This window comes from Drosophila virilis, chromosome 2 (genome assembly GCF_030788295.1).
Source record: "Drosophila virilis strain 15010-1051.87 chromosome 2, Dvir_AGI_RSII-ME, whole genome shotgun sequence".
Classification (NCBI taxonomy): domain Eukaryota; kingdom Metazoa; phylum Arthropoda; class Insecta; order Diptera; family Drosophilidae; genus Drosophila; species Drosophila virilis.
The window spans coordinates 31796329-31809932 of NC_091544.1; the positions used below are offsets into that span (position 1 = coordinate 31796329).

Genomic DNA, 13604 nt, shown 5'->3' on the forward strand with positions numbered 1-13604 from the left:
CAGAGCTGAGTGTGTGCACTGGCATTAATTGCGTACACTCATAATAATCAGCTTTACTTTTTTTCTCTGCTCATTTTTACAGGGTGCCAGTCATTAAAATGGGCATATCAACAAAGCGGCTTGATATGCTACGGGCGGAAACGGGCGTGGTCAACAACAAATGGGCGCAATCAGTCGAAATGGTTGATATCAAAAGCGATCTAGCTGTTGTATACCCTGTAAGCTATAAACTAAGCCCGGGGTAATTACTCAAGCTACCAAACCATATCAAATGATGATGTCTACAAATTGAATTGCGCGCTCATCGCATTATAGTTGCATTCGTCTGCTGTTCCCGCCCGCATTGTAGGGTATTCTGGTGCCGGGTGATTGTGGCAGCTTTTCCAGCCGTTGCTAATGTATTTTGCGGCAACATATGACGTCTCTAATTATATGAATTTGGCGCTTATCTCAAAGCAAACACGACAAATGGACATGGAAATGGGCGGCACTTGTGTGTGCGCGAATGTCGCGCCATAAAAAAAACATGCGTTATAAAGAGGAGACAACCCATAACAACAACAAAAAAACGAAGAAGAAGCTGAAGAAACAACTACAAATTATGGCACTGGTGCTGTGTACGAAGCCGGGCAATTTTCACTGCGACTCGCACCAAAAGCAGAGACAATTATCCGTGAGCATTTTTGGTCTGGCCAATTTTACGTGCTCTATGTGTGTGTGTGTGTGTGTGTCTGTGTGTGTGTGTGTGTGGCATTGCCGTCTATAGGCTGGCCACTTCCTTGCCTCCTCGAACCTGTAATGGCCAAAAAGCTGGCTTTGAACACAACATAAATGCACAATTAACACAGAAAACGCTGTTCGAAACGGCGACAGCTCCAAAATCGACAACGACAACAATTTTGTTTTGTTTTTTTTTTTTTTGGACTTGTATTTGAGTAATTTTTGCACAGACTTATGGCTGGTCGGATCATTATAAAAGTGCAATTTGTGCGGTAAGGCAGAAGACAGACGCCGGCTTTTACGAGCCGGGCTGGGCCTGGCTGGGCTGGGCTGGGCCAGGAAACAGCCCGCTGAACATTAAGCCCGTATAATATTTAATCCGTGTAATTAAGTCCAAGGCGAGTCTCGGAGAGAATTTCCAGGCCCAACGGCTGGCTGGGAATGCTCGCCGAGTTTTCCCGCATAGAGCTGGCATATAAAAATAAAAATACAGGTTCTTGTTTTTAATTACCAGCAAACACACACACACACACACACACACACACGCACACACACACACACATACATGACTTTACCTATTGAGGTCACAGTGTGACATTGTCGTGCAACCTGCAAATGCCCATCGGGCGGTCGAAAACAAATGGAAAGCGAAAAGCGGAAAAAGAAAAAAAAAACTATTCCTGGAGAAGAGCCGAATACTTTGTGTTGACCTTTGTGGCCTTTAAAGGTGTCTGTGTGCGTTTGTGTGTGTGTTGCTGACACGGATTAAGGCCAGCAGCAGTTTGTGTTTGGAACTGGGACTAAATTTCATATAAACAGGCAGAGATCAGAAGGCGCTGATTGAATCCAGACAGACGTCAAAAAATGAGCCTTTAAATGAGTTTGAGGCAGAGTTTCGGCATTAAAAGTATTTCATTATATTTTCCGCATCATATTTCATTTTACGCAGCACTTTAACCACTGTGCCTGGCACCAAGAAATCAACACAACAATCAACGCTAACTTCCCTTACTCCCCCGCCCACCCCACCTCTCTGTCTGTTTATCTTGGCATGACTTGGCTATTTGGCACGCTGAAGATTAGGCCAACTCCCTGAGACTGGCATTGCGTAGCTGTTTCAGACGGGCAGCTGCTGATACCGACTGAGCGTGTCACTAAGCCGCACTTGTAGGTCTGTATGCCTCCGGCTGCCCCTGGTTACCTGTACCTGTTCCACCTTCTTCTCTGCCCCTTTGCACTCTTTGCGGTTACTCTGATGGCCGCTGTCAGCTTTCCTGTTGCCATGTTTGCGGCTTAATATCCATTACACCTTAATATTTCGTGCAAATGTCATACAGAATTCATTTTAACTTGAGCGCGCAACCCAATCCCAATCCCGATCCCGATCCCAAAAGACAGCCAACCACAAGTGCACCCAGCACCTGGTCTAGATCCGAGCCTGAGAGGTTTCCCATCGTATAGGTTCAATTCGATTATAATCACTTTGCTCAAATATTAAATTGCTTAATGACCTCGTTTGCGTATTTGCGACCCCCTTTCAAATGGCCACGTAAGCGCTTGCTCAAAAGGGGGTAGAAAACAGCCCCCTTTTCGGCACGGCGCCTGAGAACGGCGCCGGCTGCTGCCCGGACCTCGATTGGAAGGTGGGTTTGACTGACGTGTCTCTGGCTCGCCAGCTAGTCCGACTATTTAATTACAAGCTGATGACGCGCTTACTCTGTAATTTTCATGGGCTATTTAAATAGAAGCCCATTTAAACTGGCATCGATCTCAGGCTTAGGTCGAAAGTTAGTTTTGGGGCTGGGGCTGGCCTACTAATTGCATGTGCTTTGTAAGTGGGTCGCCGATTATAGTGAAACTAACCGAACAATCGGCTGAATAATGCAAAAAGTGCAAATTGTCGTAGCGCTATAATTTGTGGCTAATGACTGCGGCTTCCAGATATTTAATGGCCGGCATTGAAGGACGACCAGGTTAAACGTCTCAGTTCCAGATGGTACAATTCATTTGATGTATTGCTTTCGATATCTATTCAAATTCAATTTTAATTGCATTCCCATTTGAAGGAGAGTTACGGCTCTCGCTCGTATTCCATCATCGGAGCGTGACTTAATCCACCCCAAAATAAAGAAAAAACTGTTTCGCGGCACAAAAGCCCAAAAGGCATTCATAAGTAATCTATCAACTTCATGCATAAAATTGAATGGCAAAAATCGAACGAATCGCCCGCATACATACGTATAGATATATATATATATATATATGTATATACTCATCTATATTCAATTGAAAATCTCGTACAGTCGTTGCCGTCTGTCGCGCTGTTTGCATACAATTAGATACAAATCAAAATCAGCTGCGTCTGGCAACGCCTTGCCAGAGCTCTAGTCCCGTTTCCCTTTCCCATTTCCCTTTCCATTTCCATTCCCATTCGCATTGCCCGTCCCATTCGCTCGTTTGCACCATTCGAACTGTTCGCTTATCGTTTGTCAAACGTTTTGACAAGACAAGAAAAGGGCAGAACCTGAGCAGAGCGTGAAATCGTGTTCTGTTTGCGCTTCTCTACCTCGGCCTGCATTTGTTTGTGCTTCCTCTCGCTTCTTTCTGCTCTCCCGCTCTTTTTTGCATAACTGTTAAGTTAAAGTTCCTGCTGTTTGCCCAACCACAAAAACAGGCAAAATAAACTTTTAAATTTCGAATATTTATTTTTTTTTGTTTGCATTTGGCATACAGTTTGAACTGAATGCAAAACCGACGCCAGTTTCAACTGCGTTTTTGTATCTTTATCTGTGTGTGTGTATGTGGCACCCTGTTCTCGAACCCCCCAGACACCCTGTCCCTTAGATGGCATTGGCGCTTTAAAGAGTAAACATCGCCCAGACTTGCGACGCCGACTGCGTCGCTGACTGCAATTGCGACTGCGACTGCGACGGCGACTGCGGCGACTGCGGATTGTTTGCTCTGCACAGTGCCTGCGTTTTGTTTAAATAAGAAAAATGCGAATTTTTTGCTTTTATTTTGTTGCTTTCTGCTGTTTTGCCGCCCGCCTTTAATGTAAAATTCAAATGTTTACTCGACGCGGGCTTCCTCAACGCGCTGAGGGCAAGGCTGTTGGCCGAGGCAACGCGTACGGGGGCGGTGCGGGGCTCGGGCTGGCTTATACAACAAGCGGGCTGGCATTTGCATGGCTTGCCTTGTAGTTGTTCTTCATGTTGTTGTTGTTGTTGTTGTTGTTGTTGTTGTTGTTGTCGTTTCTGCTGTTGTTATAAGAAAGAAATTTAAATAAACCAAAAACATTGTTTGAGTAACGTGTTCAAAATAAACGAAGCCATTCAGAGGCGAACTGTGAATCGCATATGAGTGGGTTTATGTGGGTATTCGCGGAGTGTACACAACTGCACACATACATACATACATTTAGATATGTGCGCTTGTGTGTGTCTATATGGGAACACTCATCATTTGGCTGCTTGTGCAGTTTCCAGGCCACTGCCAGTCCCAGTCCCAGTCCCAGGCCAGTCCCGGTCCCGGTCCCGGTCCCGGTCCCAGTCGTAGTCGCAGACCCCTCAATCATGCTCAATCATGCATCGTGGCGCCTCGAGAGGTTGAAGTTGCGTTTCCTCAAATGAATGGCGACACACTCGTAAGTGGCATGCATTCATTTTGCCACGACAATTGCCACAGGGGCGGCGGCAGAAACAGACGGAGAGCGAGAGAGTAAGTGAGAGATGCCATTCGATTCGATTCCCATTCCCAATTCGCACTTGAATTCAGTTTTTTATTCAGCTCAAATCTTTGGCAAATGTCTTCGAATGAGCACGTTTTTTATGCGAATATTTGCGCCGAAATGGTCCCCGCAACCCGCTATCCACAGCCCCGACACATTGCAAATATTTATTGAGCACGATTTTTGAAATATGAACATTTTACAGGAGCCGTCGACATGGAGGGAAGAACGTGAATTGCAAACGGAAGAGGTTGCCCCGCAGCGTTTCAGGTTACGCAAGCAATTAGAAGGGACTTATGTCCCTGCGAGGGTTGTCTTACCATACATTCATGAAATGGCCAACACGGAACGAACACGAACACGAACCCGAACCTGAACCCAAGCCCCGAGGCAGTCAAGAGGAAGTAAGCATCAACTACTTATAGAGAGGGTATGGCACTGGCCAAACAAAGGACATGGTCCGATACCAGTCACAATACTCGATAAGCAGCTTACGCAAGAAAAGCTTCTGCTGATCAGGCCAAAGAACCCTCTATGAGTAAGTGAACCGCACATAAGAGAAAAACCTTTTTAAATAAGAGCCAAGGTTGCGTTTCTCATCATTTATTTCTTAGCAAATTATGCCCCAACATCTACAGACTGCAGACCGCCCACAGACGATGGTTCCTAAATAGCCGCAAAGTTCTTGGTAAGCATACCATAGAACTAGTCCTCATCAACCTGAAATAGCTAAAATTCCCTTTTTGCAAGTGTATTAAATCTTTGGCGTGACGAAGGTAGCCCTTAAATCTCGCATATTTTTCATGTTTAAGAATCTAAAAATGTTCAAACTTCAACTTTATTTTCTTTAGATGTAGTGCTCTTAACACAATTAGAGTTAAAAATAAAAAATAAAATAAAATAAAATAAGTAACAGTTATAAGTTATTCATATATGCATATTTTTTATGAGCAAAACACAGAAAAAGTACAATAATCAAGTCACATGCATGTAAATATAAAAAGAGAAATAAAAAAAAAGGAAATTAAAAACCCATACTCCTGTGTTTATTTCAAGGGATACTTCGTAGAAAATCTAGAAATTCATTTTCAAAATGAAACGGTCTCATAACTTCACTAGACGGCTGGCGCGATTTTACCATAAATTCATGAGAAATACCAGGCGAACAGAAATGCACGGAAGGTAGCCAGCAATTTTTATTTGAAAATGTTAACCTGCTGTTAACTCATATGTCAGTTACATCGACTGTTAAGTCGGCCGTTAAGAAGCAATTGCAAAATTTTAGGTAAAATACCAGGCGATCAGAAATGCACAGAAGGTTGACAAAAAAATTAGCGGCGAAAGAATGTGTTGCATATACTCAAGGGGCACCGTTGGAAGCCGTTGGGCTGGCACACATTTTAACAAAAACTTGGCTGAAATACCAGGAGAACAGAAAAGCACAGAAGGTAGACCAGCGATTTTTAATTAAAAATGCCTGTTACATCGACTGTTAAATCGGTTGTTAAGGTACACGTGCCAAATTCAGCTAAAGTACCAGGCGAACAGAAATGCAGAAATGCGAATGAAAAATTGTGTTGTATACCCGCAAGGCACGAAAATGTTATCCTGCTGTTGACTAACATTATTGTTAGCTAGGCAGCTGTAAGGCAGCAACTGCTGCTTAAAACTCTAAAAACTTGAATATCTCTGCTATTTTTCGCCCGATTCCGAAGTGATGTATCTTATTTAGCTCGTACGGACCAGGCCCGTCGATTTAAAATTTTTAAAATTGATTTCAAATGCAGGAAAACAGATTTTTCAAATATTTTCATTTAATTATTTCTCTTCATATTTTTACAATTTTTGTCTTCTACTTAAGCAACATATTTCATTTCATTAACATCTTCACAATTACTGCATCTATTAGTTGTAAGTTTTAATATTTATTTGTGTATTTCTATTTACATCTTGACAATTGTTCTTTTTATACTAAAACCTATTTCTACATTGCTTAGAATTATAGTGACTAGTGCATTTATTCGTAATACATTTTATTTAAAGCCCTAACAATTGTTTTTTATTTTCTATTCTTCTATTATTTTCGCTACAAATGCCTGTAACACAAATGGGAGTCATTATTGTATTGTAAACTTTGATTAATTTCTAACATTTTTCGTCTTAATAATATGCATAAGCCTCTACAATATTTTAAAGCATTATTAACAACGCAAACGGTTTTTAAATTAATTTTTTATGTTTTATGTACAGTAATCGGGTTTCTTTAAATAATTTCTTATATATATATACATAGCCCGGAGCTGCACGGTAAAGTCTTTCTTTTTGCCCTTATTACCTAGATGATTACGTTTTCTTATCCCGTATTCATTTCTGACTTTCCACTGGTTTTTTCTCGTAAAGTTTCATAATTCTCTAAGCGGAAATTGAAGTTTCATGCATGCGACTCTGAAGATACACATTAATCCCAGGAGGATCGATTTTCTGAAAAGATTTAGAAAATAATAATTTAATAATACAACTCAATAGCTTTTATTTCAAACTTGCGGGCTTAACAAGGGGAAGGGTAAGGTTTGCGGGCTGTCAGTCACTCAGCTATATGGACTCTGTTTTCTTACTCTAATGGACTTCCTATGTCTTTAGAGGATATGTGTGTAGTTTTGTAACAAATCCTAATGAAAATTCCCACATGCAAGCCGCGCATAAAACGCCCCTTAAAAACACTGCGAGGCAACTGGGGTCTATCTATGAAATTGGCTGGCTTGGCGGCGTTTCGTGCGTGTCGGATATAATATATGTGGACGGACGATGGGATGGGGTGCGGCCCCACCAAATGCATTTAATAAAATAAAAAATACTGATAATCACGAAATTTATAGGCGTATGCCAACACATCAAAGTCTATGGTCGCGGGGCAGGTCTCTCATGTAATTTAGCGGATGCTTATCAAAATGTAAAATCAACTTTCAATTCTAGTTGTTGAAGTCATGGCTGGGAATGCGGGCTGGGGGCTGGGGGCTGGGTCTGCGGCTGATAGACGGGGGGACCGGGGGCCACAGACAAGAAATCAGAAACATGAAACGTGAGCAATAGGCAAACAAGCCAACGAGTGATATTTTGTGTACTCCATGTACTCCATGTACTGCGTCGTGTTGTACTCCGAGTACTCAGAGTACATGGCAATAATTCTGATTATGAGAAATCGATAAAAATCAATTTGCAATTTGTAGACAGCGCGGCCGCACCCAGCAGTGCCCGCCCGAGGAATGCAAACAAACCAACACACTCCAATCTAACACTCGATTAATCGATATATTAATCGCCTCGCAACTTTTAATTACATGTGCCTCAAATTAAACGCAATTATTTGTAACTAAATGCATGCAAAATTATACTCCCTGATTGAGCCAATTTAGGTGGGCTACGTGCTGTGGCACGGCGGGTTGGGGGGGGGGTCGGAATGGTAAGTTGGACTTTTAGCCGCTTAGTCGCTATAATTAGAGGGCGTGCGAATGCCGGCACCTGCGCTGATGTGGCTTTTGTTGAGGAGAACGTTGAACAAAACAACAACAAAAATCGATTTAAAAATGTCAAAGTCTCTCCCTCTCTCTCGCTCTCACTGTCTATTTCCCTCGCTCGCACTTGCCTCTAATGAATGCTGTGCAACAGGCCGTGTGACGAGGGATGCTGCGAAGTGTCTCCAAAGGCGGGCCAGAACCTGCCCCTGCTCCTACTCACACTCCAACAAGCAATTTGTGTATTTTAATAGACAACATTAAATTCAGTGGGAACGGTTAGGCGGGAGTTGAGTGACAAGAGTTTGGCAAACGACCGGAGAGCGAAGCAATCGTCAATCTTCTAATGCTTCGAGAATGTTTTCAAATTTAATTGAATGACGCTTCGGTGCACGTTGCACGCTGCACGTTCCCCGATTCGCAGTCGACTTGCAACTTCTGCCGACAACGGCGAAAACTTTTGCACAAACATTTGGCCAAAAGTCCGATCGGGCCGTAAATATTTCAGCGCAGCTCTTGGCCCATTTGTTTGCGCTCATGTTTGTTTGGCTTTCTGGTCGCCAAGGGGAATAAACAGGAAAAAGTGCCAGAGCCATAAAAAGCAAAGCACAACAAGAGCCAAACGACTGACCAATACTCTATTTGTAGCTTAAAACCAATCGATCTCAATAATTGCCTATACCACCTCCAATAGAAGCGGGCGTAGCCAATAGACTTCTACACATGTATCGAAAGTGTGTATTCCGTGTTTTATATTGAAAATATGAAGCTTTTAGACATAACAGTACAAGCCCAATATACCCCTTTTTCGTTTCGGAAACAGGGTATTAAAAACGAAAATTGTTCAATTGGGAGCTTGACATTTGATCGCATTGCCGTCCGCCCATACAAAGTTGTCTGCGCCCGCGGCGTCTTCTCTTATTTTTACCATTTTTTCCATTTTCTGTTTGTGTACTGTGAAAACAATGCGAATAATAATAAACCAACGGCAAAAATTATGATGAGGGTCGGTCAGAGATATGCCAGCAAGGGATATCGCAGGACGCAGCCAACTAAATGGAACGTCAAGCTAAGATCGCGTGACAGACCAATCTCTTCAGCTGCAAGCCGGCTCGAACCCCATCTCATTCATTTAGTGCCACACATATGATAAAATGGTAAAAATGTTATAAATGAAATAAATTTATTAGGTAAAATCTTGGCTCTTATATGCGGAAGTCCAAGTTCACGCGAGGTTCGAATCCACATCTGATAAATATTTTTTTGCTTAGCAGCCACATTATGTCGTTTATATCACAATCAGATTCAGCTTGCTGCTAAAATTTTAATTTTACTATTCAATTTGCAACGCTTTCCCACTAAACATTGCCTCGTAGCTTAGTTAACAATTTATCAGTTTTTTTTCTCGCTCAGCTTTGATTTTAGCTTTGATTGAGCTGGTTTTTTGTGCTCGCCAAATATGGCATAGATCTCCATTCGTGAGTGTGTGTGTGAGAGTGACTGTAGCCACATCAATCACTGCCTGAGGCTGAGGCCGACTGACAAGGCACCCAAATACATCGGTATACGGATGATATACACCATATTGTCTGTATACGGTAGACAGAGGGAGAGGAGAGCGATGAGTGGAGCATGGAGCGCGGCTGATACGATATAATCTTGAGTAAGTCGCCGGACTTATCGCATATGTGCATTACATTAAACTTAATTAGTATTTTCGAAAGAGAAAAAATAAAAATAATAGCTGCATGCTCGAAGGAGAGGCGGATCGCGGGTCGCGGGTCGCCGGTTCGCCGGTTCGCCGGTTCGAGGCCGGTTCGAGTCTGTGGGAATACAACGTGGACTGCGTCTGATTAATGGAGCGTTTTGTTCACAATTTGTATGCATAAATTGCGGCACGTACAATAAATAACGCAAAATAATAAATTGTAAATTATGCAAACAACATGAAAAGTTTCAAATAATGAACGGAAGGTCGGTCGGTCGCTCGGCCGCTCGGTCGCTCGTCGGCGACTCTTTCAGAATTTATGGCCCATCGGTTATTCTCATTCATGGCAAAGAAATTTGCAAACCCGATTCACTTGAAAAGCGCTCCATCAGCTCAGACAATTGCACAAAACCCGAATTCGAGTTGTTTGTTCAGTGTTTTATTTACTTAATTACAGCTGGGAATGGAAATGCAAATGCAAATGGGAATGGGAATGGGAATTGCAATTGAAGTTCTAATGAAAATTATGCGACTGCTTTGAATTCGAGTCAACTAGAGGCGACTCGAGTCGAATCGAGTCGGGTCGAGTGGCCATCAAAGCGAATTTCGTTTGAATTATTGCAGCGCCTTTTTGCACTGCATTCGAGGTAATGAGTTTTATTTTTATATTTATTTTTTATTCGATTACATTAACGTGTCAAGTGTTGCTTGTCTGAGGCGCGGGCGGACGTGAGTGGCAAGTGGAGCGGCAACTGAGTCACAGTCACAGACTCAAACTGAGCGTCCGAGTCAGCAATTAATTTGGAAAGTCGCATCGAGCTCTTGACGCGGCTCTAGATATGCATATTAATTAGAAATCGACCAGGACGAAGATGCCACAAGGAAAATGTCACAAAAAAGGGCATGCCAAACAATTGCAAGCTGCTTGCAAGATGTTAACATGAGGATGCAGCTGCTATCTGGTATATAGAAATAGCTCTTAGTGTGAATTTTGTGTTTCTATCATTGAAAATCATTATAATTATAAATATGCCAGGCTAATATAGAGATATACAAAATACATGCCACAAAATTATAAGCTGCTTTGCAAAACATATGCCACACGATTACAAGCTGCTTGCAAAATATTAACATGAGGAGGCGCCTGTTAAATATTTGTCTATTTAAAATGAGCCCAAACTTATCGCGCCCCCTTTTACTTTCCCCTGTCGTTGAGGTAACCCTTGATCTGACTAGCTCTCCAGTGTATTTATGATCTGGCCGGGTCAAAACAGATCTTGCAGCACTTTATCTGGCGCTGGGGCTTGTCTTGGCTGCCAGCAGTCGCTCAAGATTGATGGTTAGGCCAACATACACTTTCTGGCTGGCCGAGGGCTCCTTTCTATCCGTCAGATTGAACATTTGGCAATGTAGCGGAAGACTAACCCGCGGCCCGAGTGGCAACATTTTAAACGCTTTAATGCCAACACTTAGCTGGTGCCCCGCCCACTCCGCCGCCTGATGGGCCCCTTCAGCAGACAATGGCTCATTTGCAGACGCATCGGCAACTAAAAAAAACAATTTTACAGACCCGCTAATATGCATTGTACATTGTACTACGGTTGAAGCGCTCGTATACCACATACACATATTTTTTATATGGGGGCCATTTCAGCGCACAATGTGGGGCAGGCAATGCGGTCTGCTTTCCGTTGCGCGGTGCACTCAGCGAAAAAACCGAGTTCTAAAATTTAAGTTTAACTGGCGTGCAATTCAAAACCTCAGTAGATTTCGCACTTGAATAAGAACACATATAAGTTATATTATTTCCTCATTCATTCGCTTGGTAGAGATCAGAAGGTACTAATCGATTCTAGCCCAAAAAAAAAAAACATATAAAATAACAAAACTGATCGAAAGAAAAATAAATATTGCACTGGATAGTATAAATGAATGAAGTATTTTTTTGGACCGTTTGAGTCAAAATTCTTATTTTCCGTCTAAAGCTGTGAAAATGTGATTTACAATATACTCAACTTGTTTAGATTAAGTCCTGAAAGTTAATTCCATTTTCTGCTGAATTTTGAATTTAAGCAAAAACTGCTTGAGTTTTTTCGTCGAGTGTGAGGCAAGTGTGATTTACAATTTACTCAATCCACATGGGCAGTTAAGGCAGAACGGGTCCGCGGTGTGAGAGATCGTAAAGCCGAAATACTCTTGTGTCGGCATTGGCATTATCTGTACAAGCTCTCCGGCAGAACCACTTTCGTTAGCTCGTAAAACTGTCTATAAAATGCAATGATAATAAAAAATCAGTCGGCCAACGAATTTGTAGGCCGACTGACAACCAGCGACGACTCATTCACGTTTGATGAAGGGGCGGGCACGAGAGTCGCCGTCTGAAAAGCGATCCCAGCGGACTGCTGACTGGTCCTCATCCTCATTCCTATCCTCATCCTCTTGCTTATCCTCGCCGTCGTCATGTGAATCTGTAGCTGAAGCCGTGCCAGGGCATTCGCTGCGCTTCAGCGCCTTCGTTTTTATTCTCCTCGACGCCGAGGATGACGCGTCGTCGTCCTTTAGTGGCACTTAGCGCTGCAACTGTGCCCTGCCCCAGACCTGGGTTCCGTTTGGGCATGCCACAGTTCCACTGTGTGTCTCTGTGTGTGTGCAAGCGTATCGCCTTTCACGTTGCCTTTGTAAATTGCTTTTTGAATTTTGTAAAAGCGAGCACACAGATACACACACACACACACACACACACAGAGAGAGAGACAGAGAGACGAGCCTCATAAAGCGAAGCGTTGCAGCTACAAAATCTTTTATGGATTTCTTTACTGGACTCGTTTTTATTGTTGGCCCGTTCTGTTTTGTTGTTGTCACCAACTGTTTTGTCGTCATCGTCGTCGTCGTCGTCGTCGTCGCTTTATCTACACGGATCCTTTGACATTTGAATAGTTCATTAATTTCGCAAAAGAAAGAAAAATACTTTTCTTATACTCATACACATACACGCAGCACACACTTTGAAAGTATGTCTTTTTCTATGCAACATTTTCCTTTTGTACGGGGCCAGGCCTTTGTTATTGTTCATCAATTTGAAAGGCAACTCAGGCACGACACGAAAGGCAACTCCCCTTTCAACCTACCCTACTTGCCCTGGATCGTTTTCACAGCCGCAAGGTACCTGCCTATTTTTACCTTTGGCTCCCTTTTGGCTACTGGTTACCGTCGTCCACTTCCGCAGCATAGTCTCCGTAGTTTCCTTCTCTCTGTGAGTTTTAATACATGCCGAGTCCAACAGGAACAATTTTCCCGTTTCTCATTGGGTTTTCTTTGTCGTCTCTTGCTTTTTCAACTGGATTGATTGCCGTTCTGCATAATGGCAATTTATTGCCATTGATTGAGCCTCAACATCTTAAAGAGTTCGTCAACATTTAAGAGGCTTTTACCTATTGGGAAGTGCAGATAGATTTTGGACAAAGATCGCATGGGGAACGTTAACTAAAGTCCGTATATGCCTTCCTACATACCACATACATACATATGTGCATATTCATTTTCTGTATTTATGTATATATGTATATGATAAAAAGTATATACATCAAACTTTGCTAATAACATTCTCTTATATGATATTCAGATTGAACACACTTCAGTTTTTGCAAGAAAAAGATAATTTCTTCTGCCCTTGGTCTGTAAGAGTGTAAGATTTCGCCACAAATAGTCTGGAGTAGAGGGAAGAAGCGTACCCGCCTATCATGTTATCGTAGCGATGGGTTCAGCGTATATTCTGGTCGGGCACTCCCGTCTATTTTGCGCTTTGACTGAATCTTTCCTTTTCAGTTACCAGAATGAATGACTGACTCACTTGCCCATCGGATGCTATCTTTTGCTTGACTATTAAACACTATAATAACATTAGATACTCTATTAGTGCGGCAAAGAGAAAATCAAT

At 42.5% G+C, this 13604-nt stretch overlaps 1 protein-coding gene and 1 long non-coding RNA gene across 6 annotated transcripts in view; one reads left to right on the forward strand and one right to left on the reverse strand.

The window, feature by feature from the left end:
* The first annotated feature begins 250 nt into the window (after window positions 1-250).
* Window positions 251-5362, forward strand: LOC26531884 (uncharacterized). 4 transcript variants are annotated; one of them, XR_011416197.1, is made up of 4 exons: window positions 251-673; window positions 4206-4437; window positions 4653-4985; window positions 5062-5362. It is a non-coding gene; the product is annotated as an uncharacterized lncRNA (long non-coding RNA). The 4 variants fall into 4 exon arrangements; XR_004303334.2 differs by lacking the exon at window positions 4206-4437 and having other exon boundaries at window positions 260-673; XR_004303335.2 differs by lacking the exons at window positions 251-673; window positions 4206-4437 and adding an exon at window positions 1875-1891.
* Window positions 5363-6283: 921 nt separating this feature from the next.
* nxf4 (nuclear export factor 4) overlaps window positions 6284-13604 on the reverse strand; it is a 114493-nt gene continuing 107172 nt past the window's right edge. Inside the window, exon 6 of one of the 2 annotated variants that reach the window (XR_011416196.1) lies at window positions 6284-6928. The gene's annotated coding sequence lies outside the window, so the exon portion shown is untranslated. The remainder of the gene's footprint in view (window positions 6929-13604) is intronic. The other variant, XR_001449962.3, reaches the window with a different exon arrangement.